We start from the raw sequence: 14,910 nt of genomic DNA, 5'->3' as shown, positions 1-14,910 counted from the left end.
TTATTGATCGCAGTTTCCCTACGTACGGATTTGCTATACGGACTATTATGACGGATTGTAATGGTAGTAATTAAAGATATAATAATACGGTATTAGCGGTAAAATCGGAAACTTAATAAACGATCGCTGTAAGTAAAATCATTGACAAATTAAAAGTATATATAAAGTATAAGTATATATAAAGATACAATAAACGTAATATTAGAAGATGTGTATATATAATAAAATAGTTATTAATATAAATATTACGTACATAATACGAATGAAATAGACGATCTTCTCCCATGGCAGAGTAAAATTTCTCGTATATCCATTCTCACCAAAATCTATGAATGCTCGAACGATCCGGAAAAACACTGTTTACACGACGGCGTCCCAAGTTCGACTGCCTTCCCCACTGCTTGCCTTCGAAGCAATCCATTGTTTGTTTTTATATTCGTACTTTCGATATAAGTAAACGCGCATGCTCGGAGAGTAAGGAAAGATCGTCTAATCAGTCAGGAGAATAATAAACATTGTTTTTCAATTCACTACATTGAAAATCAATAATATATATGTGAATATAGTAACGTAATCACAGAGTAAATGATTTGGTTAATACAAACGACGTCTTTCGATATTTCTAATTACCGACGAGGTAAGACTTCATCAAGCATCCTAATGACGCCTCATTAGCTAATCGGAAATGTATCTCCGGCTACCAAGAAACACGGTTGCCTTCCGGCTAATTCGTTGAATGTAGCTCACGTCAAATTACTTCATCAGTAACATTTCCGATGGGAGCTAACCGCCAGCAGTATCGATACATATATGCGTATATCGATTCAGTGATGATAACTATTGGAAATGTCATTTAACCATGATCCATGCGCTTTACGTGACATACATTTTTTTTGACTCTTGAAAATAAATAAAAGTCCAAAAATTGAGCTCTCTATTTCTCCGGATAAACTTTATTCATGATAAAATGTACGTAAAATTTCCGCGTTGTTAAATTTTTCTTTTTTTTATAACTGAGAGCAGTAAAAATACGAAACGACAGTCTTTCATTGTTTCCCTTAAAAATTTTAAATGTATAATTAAAGTCCTAACATTACGAAAGTCTAATCGTAACCGACCTGATCATTAACGTAGGTACTTATACTAGTGTTCCGTTCGTTTTACGAATTCTACAATTACCTTTCGTTTCAGCGGGACGTTAATTGAATTCGGGAATATCACGAAACGTCTACTTTTAAAGAGCGTCATCTGGTAAAGCCGGTTCAGCAATGAAGGATGCTGCAAGTGCTCTGGACCGCGGTGATACTTGACGACCTTCATCGAAGAGAGATAGATAGCGGATCTATCGAAGCACTCGTGCGACTATCCTGGACTATCGTTCTAGTGGATGGAGCGAAGTTAGTAACTAAATGAGTTTCTCACTAACAAACCCACTGGTTTGAAACGATGTCACTGACAGTCGGTGCAGAAAAGGGTGGAGAGAATTGAGTGGAGTCGATGTGAGATGAAGTGAAGTGAGCAATGACCAGGAGACTACGTTAATATCACTTGGAAGTTCTTACATCGTGTGATACGATGAAAACGAAAATGAGAGAAAAGGTTGACTACAAATTAAAAAAGAAGTTTATTGAAAACAGTTCAATGAAGTATTCTAATTGAAAGAAACGTCATCGTTCCTTAAGATCTAAAATATATCGATAGTTTTTAAAAGTATTCTCTATAGTGAAAGAAGTTCAAGAGTTTTCGTTTGAATTAGTTATCACCCATTATCTGTCATTTATCTTATAGGAAGAATAAGCTCTCTCTCCCTCTCTCCCAGTGAGAGAACGTACTGACATGAAAAATGCATCACCTTTTCTCCGTCTGCAACGGAGTTCTAGAAAATAAATTTACATGTGAAGTTTACGCGCTCCATCGATCTTACCTAACAATAAGTCATATTATGGTTGAATAAGTTGACACGCGCGATGACACGCTCATCATCGAACGGAACAACGAATAGCACCCAAGAGCTCGGAATCTTATACCGTTGTCATTATTATTCAATGAAAAATAAAGTGCATATTCAAATCCCTCGATAACATTAGAAAAGGAATGCGAATCCCGATTCGGCCAAAGTTTGATTTTCTTTCCACCAACTCGATTATGGAAAGCAAAAATTCCCAAAAGGATCGGGTCACGACTTTGCTAGCTAGAAGACGATCGACTTTTCGCGCTTTTCTAACCATAGCAATACCCTGTGGGATAGAACGACAGAGAGATCGGCTGGTTGCATTAATGTTATCGAGATTCTCGTATGAGGGTGGAAGGAGAGAGCGCAAACATCGTACGAACGTCGTGGGTAGATATTCGAGAAGCGAGCTCACGGTGGGAAGATAGAAAGAAGGGGTAGGTAGAAGTAGGGTTGGCGATGAGGGTAGAAATCGTAGAGGGGTAAGAGACGAAGATGGTTAGTCGCTTTTCTCGTATTCTCGAAAGGATAGGTACTTTCACTCGAGAGGCAACAGAGGGAGAGAAAGAGAGAAAGGAGAAGAGGAGAAAGACGAAGAAGGTAGTCGAAGAAGAAGGAAGGGTGGAATCGAGCACTCGACAACTTGTGGATCGTTTCATTATCTTGGAGTGGTACTAGCGCGCAACTTCTAAAGTTTGCCGCACAGAGTCAGGCCATCCAGCAGAGCAGAATAATCATATTACCGGGACCCACCCTTTGGCAGCCACCCTCTTGACACGAACCCTAGCCTAGGCAGCACCGCGAAATTCCTTCCCGCCATCTCTATTATCATCGGTGTAAATGCCTGCTTGTTTAAATGCCAGACGCACCTACGATACTCGTGAGAATACCTACGATAACATCCGATTATTAATCGAGAAGCTTTGAACGCATACCAGTATCCTGTTTGATCTATACTGTATAAGAACAGTGGTAGAATGTTTGTAATCGTCTAAGCAACCGTCTGAACAGAACTCAATGTTTAACGTGTTTAATAATTTCTTTTAGTTACAAAGGTTTAAGGTTTAAAATTAAAACTCCCGAAGTTTCACATTTTTTTACGATTTCGCGGATATAATATCTATCAATGTATCGAAAAAATAAAAAAAAAAGTCAATGAAACTATAAAGGATCGTTCTTTTTTACTTATCGAATCATAACTATTTTTATAGCGCAATCATTTCAATAAGTACTCCCTTTCACAACGTAAATTTTGTGCAAAGAGCGCCAGCAAATTTGTTGTACACTTAAAAACGGCTATGATGTAATATAGTAATGGATGCGACTATGTTGACTTTCCAAGTATTTGAATCTTGAGAGAGTAACTTTAAAATCTTGGAAATATAAAATAAACACTCGCTTTTTTAGCCGAAAAAAATTTCAATTCGGAACTCCGATATTATATATTTAACGTTGGAACGAATTTTCTCTGTCCTTTTTTTAGACACAGAAAAAAGCGTTTGCTCGTTATAACTTTTGATAGAAATGGATTTTTTCCAATCTGTTTCAAGTTCTACACGAATCATGACATTGATGGAAATGTTGCCTAAAATTTTAGATTGATTGCCTAAAAAAATTTCAAAAATGTCGTCCACTTTATTATAAATATTTTAAAGTTAAAAATTAACGAAATGGTCGATTCTTCTGAAATATCACAGAAAACTTTCGTTGAACGTGAAAACGCGTTGCTTCTAACTTCAAACATATTTTAATCTTAACGATCGTACCATAAAAGAGCAACGAGTAGATCGAGTGTAGCTATTATGCAAGATTACTAACACGAACGCGTGATAATCATCGTGATGATTGACCTAAAGAGGGGTCAAATGCTGGAGGCGATTGAGCTAGTTACACCATAGAATATTCGAGTTGTCGATCGGAAAGAAAAGTTTCATTCCTCACAAATTCGAAACTCCATTAAAGTTGGTAACGTCAAAGCAAGATCGCTGCCTTTTCTCTTTCCCCTTTTCTTAATTACTTAATTGCTCTGAACACAAAATGATTCAAGAGGATGCTATCAAAACATTTGAAAAGGCCCCACAAGAAAAAGCATTAGATACAGTATTCTTTCGTGCTCTAAAAGGTTGGTATTTTCTTTTGCCGTATTTATACCGGTTGTTTGTTTCACTCATTTCTTTTTACAAATAAGAAAACAACAGAGAGAACTCTAAAGTCATATCGCGCAAACTCCCTTTTAAGATCGATAAAACGTCAAATTATAGAAGATTATATTTGGTGTCGTGTACGATTTCGAAAAAAAAAGTACGGGAAAAAATAAGGACATCCCAGAGGTAAATAAAACTTTGATAAAAGACTTCGGGCGGATGCTGGAGAAGTAAAAGGAGGATGCCACGCGTCTTTCCTTCTTTCCTACGCGGTTACCATCAATTAGCTTCAGCGAAAAGTTTCAGCCGTCTAGGAGGTGAGCGTCAAAAAGATAGGAGGTTCGGAGGAGGAGTTGGAAGGAGGAGTTTCGAAGCGATCTTGGTGAACGAAGAGGAGGAAAAAGAAGGAGGAAACCACTGAGATCGCCCGCGGGAAAGAGACGAATAGAAAAAGAAGTAAAGCACAGACAAGACGATGAGGAAGCGATACGAGAGATCGAGGAAGAGAGGAGATAAGCTGTAGGAATAGGAGAGAAAAGAGGATGAAGAAGAAGAAGAAGAAGAGGAGGAAGAAAAAGAAGAAGAAACCAGAATAGAGAGCAAGCGAAGCGAACGAAAGGTAATTAAATTTGCAACTGTTAATCAAGTTCGAGCGGATCGATGCGAGAACCACAGAGGCCGCAAAAGAGCACCGCCCGATGGGAGGATCGATGTCCTCGTGAGCGGAATGTGAAGGGGAAGGGACGAGATAGATGGAAGAGAGGAAAGGCCGGACGGTCAATAAAATCGGCCAAATAAACCGACGTTCTGCTGGGAGGAAGCGGTACTTGAAACTTCTCATTGGAAATGACCGTGACAATGACTGAGAAAGAGGGAGAATGAAATAGAGAAAGGGTACTCTTGTTCTTCGACCCTATAATAGCGCTCTTCCTGCACTTCCATTGGCCTAATCGTTCGCATCGTTCCTAAGATCAACCGCTTAGCAAACCTTCGTTCTCGTGTAAGTCCGTACGAAAGGAGTTCCTTGGCTTTCGAACGAGAGAACCGGAAGTTGAAATCACGGAGACGCGTCAGAGACAAACGATCATTTTCCTCGCGAGAATGATACTATGATTTGATGACTTCATCGCTCTTCCGACGCGGAGCAATGAAGAATTATCACGCGATGCGGAATAATTCTCCGAGTTAAGCGAGACAAGAGATTTATCTTTGTTAAGAGAGGTTCCGTCTTCTTCTTCTTTTTCTTCCCTTTAGTTCCGATATGAAGTTCGTAGAAGTTTAGAGAAAGTTTATAACTTTCATTAAGAAGAAAGTCTCCAGTAATTACGTAGAGGTCAACTATTCTACTTTTTTTTTTCCATAGATTTGATATAAATATACCAACTTTCAATTAGGCTAACACACAGTATTACGTTCACCATAAAGTCTTAGGAAACCTTAAGGGATTACGATACCCTTTAACTTCCTCTATCTTAAGACGGATAGTATAACTGAAGTCTACCTCGTGCAACCTGTAAAAGATATCGTGACACGCAAACTTAACTATCTTTGAAATTTCAAACGGCGATCCCTTTTCGAGCACACTCAGAATCGCGTTCTCATAGACAGATAGAAAACTATCGAGCTAGAGAGTCTGCTCAATTAAAGAAGCATTAAATCACGATTTGTGTCTTCCGAAGCTCAAAGTTTTGCTGTGCTTCAAACCGCCATTAGGAACATTTTTACATCGATTCGCACATTGGATGGCTTTGGTGGTGCTGGCGGCGACGGTGGTGGTAGTAGTGGTGGTGGTGGTGGTGGTGGTGGATAAAACTGGCAACCATCGAAGATAGGAGAAACAAAAAAATTGCCGAATGGAAGCGGCAGAATCCAGGATAACATCTCGACGGTAACGAATGGCTCGTCGATTCGCCCTCTTACCCGTGTCTCGTATATTGCTGCACATACCGGGTGATTCGTTTGCAACCTCCGCGTTCTCTGCAAGAGCAAAACGAATGGAAGATATACCAGAGCTCTTTGCGGTCTGAAAAAAACTGCATCGAGTACAGGATCGCTTTAATAACTTCGTTTAATCGAACGACGCGATGTTAGAGATGATACTCGATTTCTCGATATCCTTGATGATTTCACAAGAAAAACTTTATCAATGCAAAGCACATATTGTACCTGCGAAAAAAAGATAAAACGTTTTAAAACCCCAAGAAAGAATAAGACTTCTATTTGCATTCGTGAGGATTTTAAAACCGCCGAGGGGCCGAAGCCTCATCGGTTTCAAGTTCGTCTCGCGTTGCGGTTTAATGAAAAGCGCGTCCCTCGCTTTCTCACCTCTCTCTCTCTCTCTCTCTGTCTCTTTTTCAACCTTTTTATTTCTTCTTTCTATCTTCCTACCCGAGCAAATCCTGCGCGTTCATACCCGACGACGACACTTTTATCGGCGTTTTCTCCTTCGTCTTTTATCATCAAAAGAAGAGCTAGAGAATCCTACGATCCTGTCTTGGCTTAATCCGCCATCCCTCTCCAATATCCCATCCTCCAGCTAGTAGAAAACTCGTATTTCTTTTAACTGAAAAGAGGACCTACGATCATTAGAACGAACTTTAATGACAAAGTGGGAAGAAGATCGTCATAAATTGGAGAATCGCAGCAGCTTCGGAAGATGGCTTTTTATGTCCGATCATTGCACAGTTCTTACTACTCGTCCTTTTATATTTCCTTCTTTCTCTTTCTTTTTCTCTCGCTTTTAGTCCATCTATCGTAGCTTTTATGGGAGAAAACACCCTCGTTGAAAACGTGCCTAACGAACGGAAACGAGCTCAACCGAGCGATTCGAGAACACGTCGTTTCGTTTCTCGCGGCCACTTTCACGAACCAACCAATGGCCACAGGGAATAGTCGAACATGTTCTCTCACCTTTACCCACGATCCTTTTCGAACGACTAGAGTAATCGTTCGCGATCATCGTCGTTAAGATCGTTCGAGACTATCAAGTTTACTTCCCTTTAGCGTTTTATGATTCCTCACGTTGTTTCCTTTTGTTCAGTCATGTAATACATTTCTTTTAAAACAACGGAAGGATTACATAGGATAAGAAGCATTCAGAAATATAATTGATGATATCTTAAATCAAAATTAAATTCATTGTCATACCATTATTGCAATAATCTCGATAACCATAAGTTTCAATTACAAAAGCTACCAATGCTCGCTAGAAAAGTGAGATGGAACGTCATAGACATTAACGATTTCTCTAAACGCGTTGCTTATTTAAACAGGAATTATTAATGACTGATCATTGTCTCTTCTAAATATATCGTACAACATCCACCGATTAATTATCGCGATGATTAAAACGAGCCCTGCTAAAGTCAAAAGTGATTTAGCCCACGAAACTCTTACAACACATAACGCCCGATACGTATTTAATTTACATTAGTACACAATGTTCGATAGCTATTAATCAACGGGTAGTAGCCCGATATCGAAATTGCGTCGTTCGTTGAGATCATATTCCATTAATGACGAAGCTATTACTTAATGACTCGTTACTATAAAACGCGAAAATAACGATGAAAGGATCGATCCTGTGAAATTAGACATTCGTATGAAATTATTCGATACTCGAATTTTCATCGTATTTTATTTCAAAATTTATATTATAACAAATGATATGGCCTCATTAATCACGAACGATCACGTTCGTCGCACACAATTTTTCCACTCGGTCCTCATCCCCTTCCTCCTCCCCACCATGTTTCCAGGCCGCGAAACGCACCGCGACGAAGCGCGTTCGAGCGTGGGTTTAACTGGAGTACACATTACGTGCACGTGAATTCGGAAAACGGGGATGGGTTTAAGCGCAAAGGGGCAACGGGATGAGCAGGGAGAACGACGAACGATGTACCACTACGTCCGCAAACGGACTAAATATTTGCGCTGCATTAATTGCAACGAGCTGCACCGATACTTGTGCTAATTGATATTTACAGAACGGCCAGCGGTAATTTCATCGACGTTCCGCTAATGAAAATATGACGCGACTGTTCGGTGCCCTATAACGACTGACAAATTGAGGGTTGAAATCTTCAAGATCAAATGGAAGTTCTTCCAAAAGTCTGGAGAAAACCTAACACGATATTTGTAAGAATTATTTGTTCTAAGGTCAAGGAGAATCGCAAAATGAAGTAAGAGGACCTCACGTTCGATAGTTAAACTTTAACGATGTTTCGTGAGTAACGCGTTAGTATAAGTGCATTTGAACGTACACGACGCATATATAATGCATGTCCGCGTTATGCTCATGTAATATGCAACGAAACGCGAAAGTTACGGTCGGTGATCGTTTATCCATGCTAATTCATGCTATCGCATTGAAGAATATTTTTTGGAAAGCGCTGCAAGAGGAATAATTGCAATTTTTAATTTTCCCTTAAATTTCGTAATATAGGAAACGAGACCAAGAAATATGTCAAAGTAAATTAGTGATATTCGTCGGATGGAGAACTCATTTATAGTTTTCCGGCAAACGAGGGAAGACCAAAGATCGCTCTATAGAATCGAATAGAGTTACAACAGAACGCACTAGTCTGTTATATTCAAAGGAAAAACTTTCAGCTATCGAAGTCAATATCTGAAATTCAGGGATTACATTGGTACCATTTCAACCTCGTTGTTGGTTGAAAGAAAGATGTTTTGTAAGAGGAAAACAGAGTAGCGAATATTTGAATATTGAATCTTATCTTCAAAGAAAGCTAGTAAAAAATATTAAACAACATGTCATTTTACAAAGTATACGCGTATAAAGAAGGCCAACGAAGAAAAGAGGGAAAAGATTCGTTCTATATTCGTGATACAGAACAGCACGAAACACCGATTGGCCATTACTTAGGGCACTACGTTCGCACCGTTCGCAGCTGCGCCACGGATAATGCAGGTACAGGTGCATCCAGGCCTCCAACACGGTCCCAACGGTGGGTATATAAATTTATAGCAGTTAGTATCGCGAGCTCTCTTTCAGGTTAAAAAAAAAACAAAAACAGAGACTCTCTAGAAATCCATATCATATCTTAAAAGAAACAAACTCGCCTTTCTTTGCATCATTCGTACCATTTAAATAGATAATTGCGATGTCCTTATTATTCGAGCAGGCGACTACTTGATTACAAGGTCGTAGCGTCCAGATATCGTGTTCCCCTTCGTGACACATATGCAACGATGTCATGTATTACTATTAGATATGTGTTAGTTATGATACTAGCTCGAAGCACGGTGATAATTTATATCTCTAGATATGATCTAATTACTTGTATTTACACATGTATATAAGATTATCTTCAATTCTTCCTTCGATATAATTTTCTTTCGTCCGACATTACAATAAACTTTAGATTCTAGATTAAATTACAGTTTATATAATTTTGACAAACATTTATTAGCTATTGTCCATCTCTTTTAACGATATAATTATAATATAATCGCACGAAATGCATCAATCCAATAGGTGAATATTCAGTAAATGATCGAAAATTATTGAAGATAGAAATTGTTTACATTGTCGGACGATTGCCGAAGAAAGATGTATCGTTCGAACGGACTCGAAGCATGTGATTTACGAGTCAAGCGGGTATTCGAAGAATAATCCTCTTGATAGAGGGGGAAACTTCAAAATTGCTTCTTTAACTGTGGTATCAGACTCCGCGATAAATCGAGCCAAAGGCTACTCGCTTTGAGTTTGTACGAATACTCGTCGCTATGTAGATATCTTCCTTCTATCCCTTTCTCTCTCTCTCTCTCTCTCTCTCTCTCTCTCTCTCTCTCTCTGTCTGTCTCTCTCTCGTGGGAAACATAAGTTTCAACGGAACAACATCTACTATTGCGTAGCGATAATCGTTATCTGCGTGAACTACCGTGATTCATGTACCTTTGGAATAACGTGCCAATCGGCTAAAACGAAAGAACGAAGCCATTAATCAGCATAATCCGAACGTGTTGCAGAAAATCAAATATAGACGAATAACAATTCGATGTCAAACTGCATAATTCGAATCGTTCAACGAAAGAAAACACGAGCTTTTCTCGATAACAATGTAAAATAGAATACACTCTACCATCTCAAAGAGGATACAACACGCGCAACGTAAGTTCACAATGTCCAGAAGCGAACTATGCAGAGCATAATAGATATTCGTGGCTGTGCTTCGTGGACACTGGTTCACCTTGGACGTGTCTCGACTCTTGGCCGACTCGTGCAAGTAGCGTTGAAGTGCCGCCGCTTCGCTCATCTCTTCTAACGAGAAGGAAGGCACTGTAGCTCGGCTAGAAACTGAGCTGGTCCATGAGTACCGGTACTTCTTCGGTATTCTAACGCAATGCTCGATCGATGTATCGATAAGGTTTTTTGTCGATTCTATTTGATGCTGATCCGATATAAAACTAATCGAAAAACCCACGTTAATTAATTATTATATACTTGATCACCAAGCACATATACTTTTGTAACTTTTTAATATCTTTTTTCATCATGTTTTTCAAAGCTACCGTACTAAAAATACATCGAGTGTGATCGCATTTCCAAACACGACGACAACGCCGAGTTATCGTCGGAAGAACGACGGAAATCCAATGCGCCGAATCGCGAAGCGATAAACCCAGCATACATCTACCCATTTCTACCCTCTGCATGCCTTTCGATGTTGTACATAGAAGAGGTAAAAAAAAAATAATCATGATTCTAAAAAGAATGGCGCAAGCGCGATAAAAGTGCAACGAATGGAAACCCGTTCGAGGAAAAACAGCAGATCTATATTTCTGTACCTTCAAACTGGAACAAAGTGAACAAAATTACAAAAAAAAAAGGGAGAAAAAGATAAATATTTTTTCTTCCAATTAAAAATGCAGAAAATACTTTACTTTTTTTAGCATTATAAAAATCTTCTTGTTGCTTTTTTAATTGTTAGTATTTATTAACTAGATGTAATGATAAGAAAATTTTTTAAAAAAGCATTTATTTTTTTCTTGTTTCATCCATTGTTCAGTGTACATTAGAAGACGAATCGTTGGAATTTTCAACCCCATCGCGAGCCATGCCACGAACAATGGTCCACCGTTAAACTTATTCCAAGGACTTTCTTCGGCGCAAAAGTCGAGCATTGTCTTGAAAGAAAACCCATTTGAAAAAGGGCCGTAAGTACGGAATTGATTCGTGTCTCATAATTATTTAAAAAGAGACATGTATATGTATCTCTTTAATTCGAAATCATATGGTAAAAGCGTTTACAATATTTCAACAGTTTGGATATTACGAACGCAACGACCAAAATGATTACGAAAAAAAACAAGATCGATAAATACCCTGACTCGATTCCAAAAAAACTTTCGAGCATGTGATCTCTTTTTACAACGTTATAAGCAGCCGGTGAACGTCAGGTGGTAACTAAAACTAACCCCCACCGTCTCTCTCTTAATGTAGTAGGGTCCGCTGTAAAAAAAAGTTAAGATATCTTCGGTAATCTTTGAATATCTTCGACAATCTTCGAGTATCTTTCGGGTATCTTCGGCCGACTTTCCCGTTCGCTCATTACAAGCGTAGCATAGATGATGCTGTCAAGACTTTAAAACATCTATTTTACCTTAAATTTTCTTCGTTTCTCGTCGTTACATGTTACAAACGAAATCATCGAAAAAAATTATTTAATACCTAATCGATGTATTCAGTGATAATAATATTCATAACAATAAATATTAGTTCTAAAAAAATGAACTTAATTACAATATCAACAAAGCGTTTATCACGTCGTCGATATAAAAATGATAGTTGATATTATGCAACGTAAAGAACAACGAATTCAAACGTCAAATTTTTCAGAAGGAACGATCGGCACGAGGTCACGACCGCGCCCTGAGGAGTCGAGTCGATCGTTCGGGAAAGTGAACAAACCACGTTCCATCCCTACCACCATGGCGGAACCAAGGTTCTCCCTTTGCTCCCTACCCATCTCTCCGCGTAGGTCCGCCTCGGTGCTCTCACGATGCCTTCCAGTTCTCTCTCCAGCATCTCTGCTCGGCTTCAACGCGATCCTTTTCTCTTCTTCTCACTCGCTCCTACTATTATTCGAATACTTCCCTCTTTCTCAAAGCAACCAACTCCTCCCCACTCGAGCTACGTGGAACAATGAGATTGTGAATGCAAGACGAACGGTTTAGGACCGCTAAGCCCGGATAGGTGGGATCTGGTAGCCATGAGTAATCCTAAAGGTCTGCTCCTATGTTTACAAACACGAACGAGTTGAAGGAACCATGAATGACCAATGCTTTGGAACACTCTCGGAATTAGGTCTCGCGCTTCTCCTCATCGAAATTATTCGAAATGATCAAATTGAGATTTTATGTTCGTAAAAAAAAAAAAATAAAAAAAAGACATTCTAGATACTTATTTCTTTCTAAATGTCCTAATGATCAAATCCGTGTATGGTACGTGATTTTTATATACGTTTCAAAGGGATTTTTATCAAATAAGCAAATTTCGTGATCATAAAATGCATTTCGAATAATACTCGTAAGTAAGCTCTTGCGTAATCGTTGCAAAATAAAAAAGCGTCTATAAAAGCTTAACCTCCACCGACGTTACGCATCGAGTGGTTAAGCAAACGGAAAATATACAAATTAAAAACTTTTTCCGGTAGAAGACACGCGAAATATATACGCGTCATACGTTTTCATTAAAATTATTTATTCGTGTAGTCGGTACAGTGTAGATCCAGCATGCAGATGTGCTTGTATATACGTTTACGTCTGTATATGTTTTTAACGAATATTCAGAGCTTCGCCAAGCTCGCAAAAGGAAACCCTTTCAACCGCAAAAAAGGCGCTTTCATTTAATCCATTCGCAAAGGGACAACGCTTTTTTCCAAACCCCTCGCATAACGAGAGTGCACTTGATCCTTCTCCACTATTCGCAAGCACGTTTATATGCGTACGTACATATAGGCATTCATATACATAGATGTGTTCAAGACAAGATTCAATGCAATTACGATCGAACGCTCTTCTTGCGTTAGTTCTCTCGTATGAATTGCTTCATCAGCCGAAGGAGTAATATTCCGGTATGTATCGACGCCAAACTCGAACAAGTACTCTCTCTGCTTTTAACGACAGATAGTTGTAGACTGTAACTAACTATGTATACGTTTGTGTGCCAAAGATAAAGAGAATGAAGCATTTAGCAATACAGAATGGAAGAGGATGTGATATCGTTTCGTCCATTCTTCGTACAATCAAAACGAACTTTACTTCGATCCGTTGATCTCGAAGTTTGTAATAATAGAACGAACGTTGTCAAGTATTTCCAAACCGTGACACTATGGAAACGTAAGCGATTATGTCACATCCTTCGCGTGAAAGGTATGAATGAACGTAAGCGACCAACCATAATTTATGGTCCGGTAGATAGCGAAGAAATGCGACCTGTCTTTATAGCTAGCAGGTAGCTGCACGGCTGCTTCATAACAACAGCAGACACGTACAGGCAGGATCACACTACCACATTTAGAGACCATTCGCATACGTAACAACTCGACTTAATTATATCCAATAACGATTTCAAAACATCTTCGTGACGTTTTGCACGGTTGAACGAGTCTACGAATTTTCAAGGAAAATTCTTAAGCCAAAATACATTCGAGATGCTCTTTATTCCTAGACTCGTTATGTTCGTTGACATGGACGGTTAAAGCGTTCATTACTATTCAATGGGCAATAGAACAGTCAGTGTCTGCTCGTAAAATTATTCATCGCCTGGACTCATTCACTTTTACGATCCTGTACCACGAATAGTTTTCTTCCTGAATCTTCTTCATTTTTTTACGCCTTTCCAGCCGAGAAGCGTCGATTACGTCCGCGAATTAATGAATCCAACGAGTTAAAGTAAGATTTTTTTGTACTATAAACGACGAACTCGATTGTCCCTTCTATAGAAAAATTATACAATCAAACTGTTCGTAGAGGGTGGCTAGTTCACCTTGCTCAGGAACTCAATTTGGAAAACGGAGCATGACTCGACTTATGCGAAGATCTTTTTCAATCCCGATCACGTAGCGATGCAGTAAGACCAGAAGATAGAAAAGGAGAGATTATACAAGAAAGACGTTCATTGCGTACGACATAAACGAGTCACAAACGAGTTTCTTACTTTTCGATAATTACTCGTTTAACACCGACGTAATGCCAACTCGTCAGCCAGCAATTATGTTCGATCCATTCGTTTTCGCGACGTTTCAATTAAACTCTCCGAAAACCGCGAAGAAGAGGATTTCACGAAAGAGGATATACACGCGCGTAATTTCCCTAATTACTAAGAAGATCTCTCAAAATCTCTCGGCAAGTATTCTCCTTTCCTACCCTCTTCTTCCTATTTCCCGGTACTTTCTAATTACCTCGAGATAAACAAAGTTCGATACGAATAGCATAATAATAGCAACAATTCTGTTGTTTATTAACGATTTATGAAAGCTTAAAATAAAGAACGTTCTTTGAGGAATGATCCAGAAGTATTCGTATCGAATAGATAGATGCAAGAAGTTTTGACCCGATTGAAAATCCGGCATGCCGTCTCCGCAAATTGCGATCTATTCAGGATTATTTGAAATTCGAAGAAGAAACTTTTGCTCGAAGTGGTTTTCTTCCAGGTGCTCGTGAGCGAGTTCAATCAAATCGAGTCTTTCCTATCCACTATCTTTCTTTCTCTTTCTCTCTCTTTCTCTCTCTTTCTCTATTCCTATCAAGCTCTATTTCATCTCTTTCTCTCGTGACACCGTTCGTCTA

At 38.9% G+C, this 14,910-nt stretch overlaps 1 protein-coding gene across 16 annotated transcripts in view; it reads right to left on the bottom strand.

Moving 5' to 3' along the window:
* LOC127067562 (protein turtle-like) overlaps positions 1-14,910 on the bottom strand; it is a 187,955-nt gene that overhangs the window by 160,113 nt on the left and 12,932 nt on the right. Inside the window, exon 1 of one of the 16 annotated variants that reach the window (XM_051002621.1) lies at positions 254-271. The exons of the other annotated variants lie outside the window; for them this stretch is intronic. The gene's annotated coding sequence lies outside the window, so the exon portion shown is untranslated. Of the gene's footprint in view, positions 1-253; positions 272-14,910 lie in introns of those variants that run through there. 16 annotated transcript variants of the gene reach the window in all.

Source organism: Vespula vulgaris, chromosome 11 (genome assembly GCF_905475345.1).
Source record: "Vespula vulgaris chromosome 11, iyVesVulg1.1, whole genome shotgun sequence".
Taxonomy (NCBI): domain Eukaryota; kingdom Metazoa; phylum Arthropoda; class Insecta; order Hymenoptera; family Vespidae; genus Vespula; species Vespula vulgaris.
Note: the sequence above shows the minus strand (reverse complement) of the source record. Positions and strands in the feature narration are given on the sequence as shown.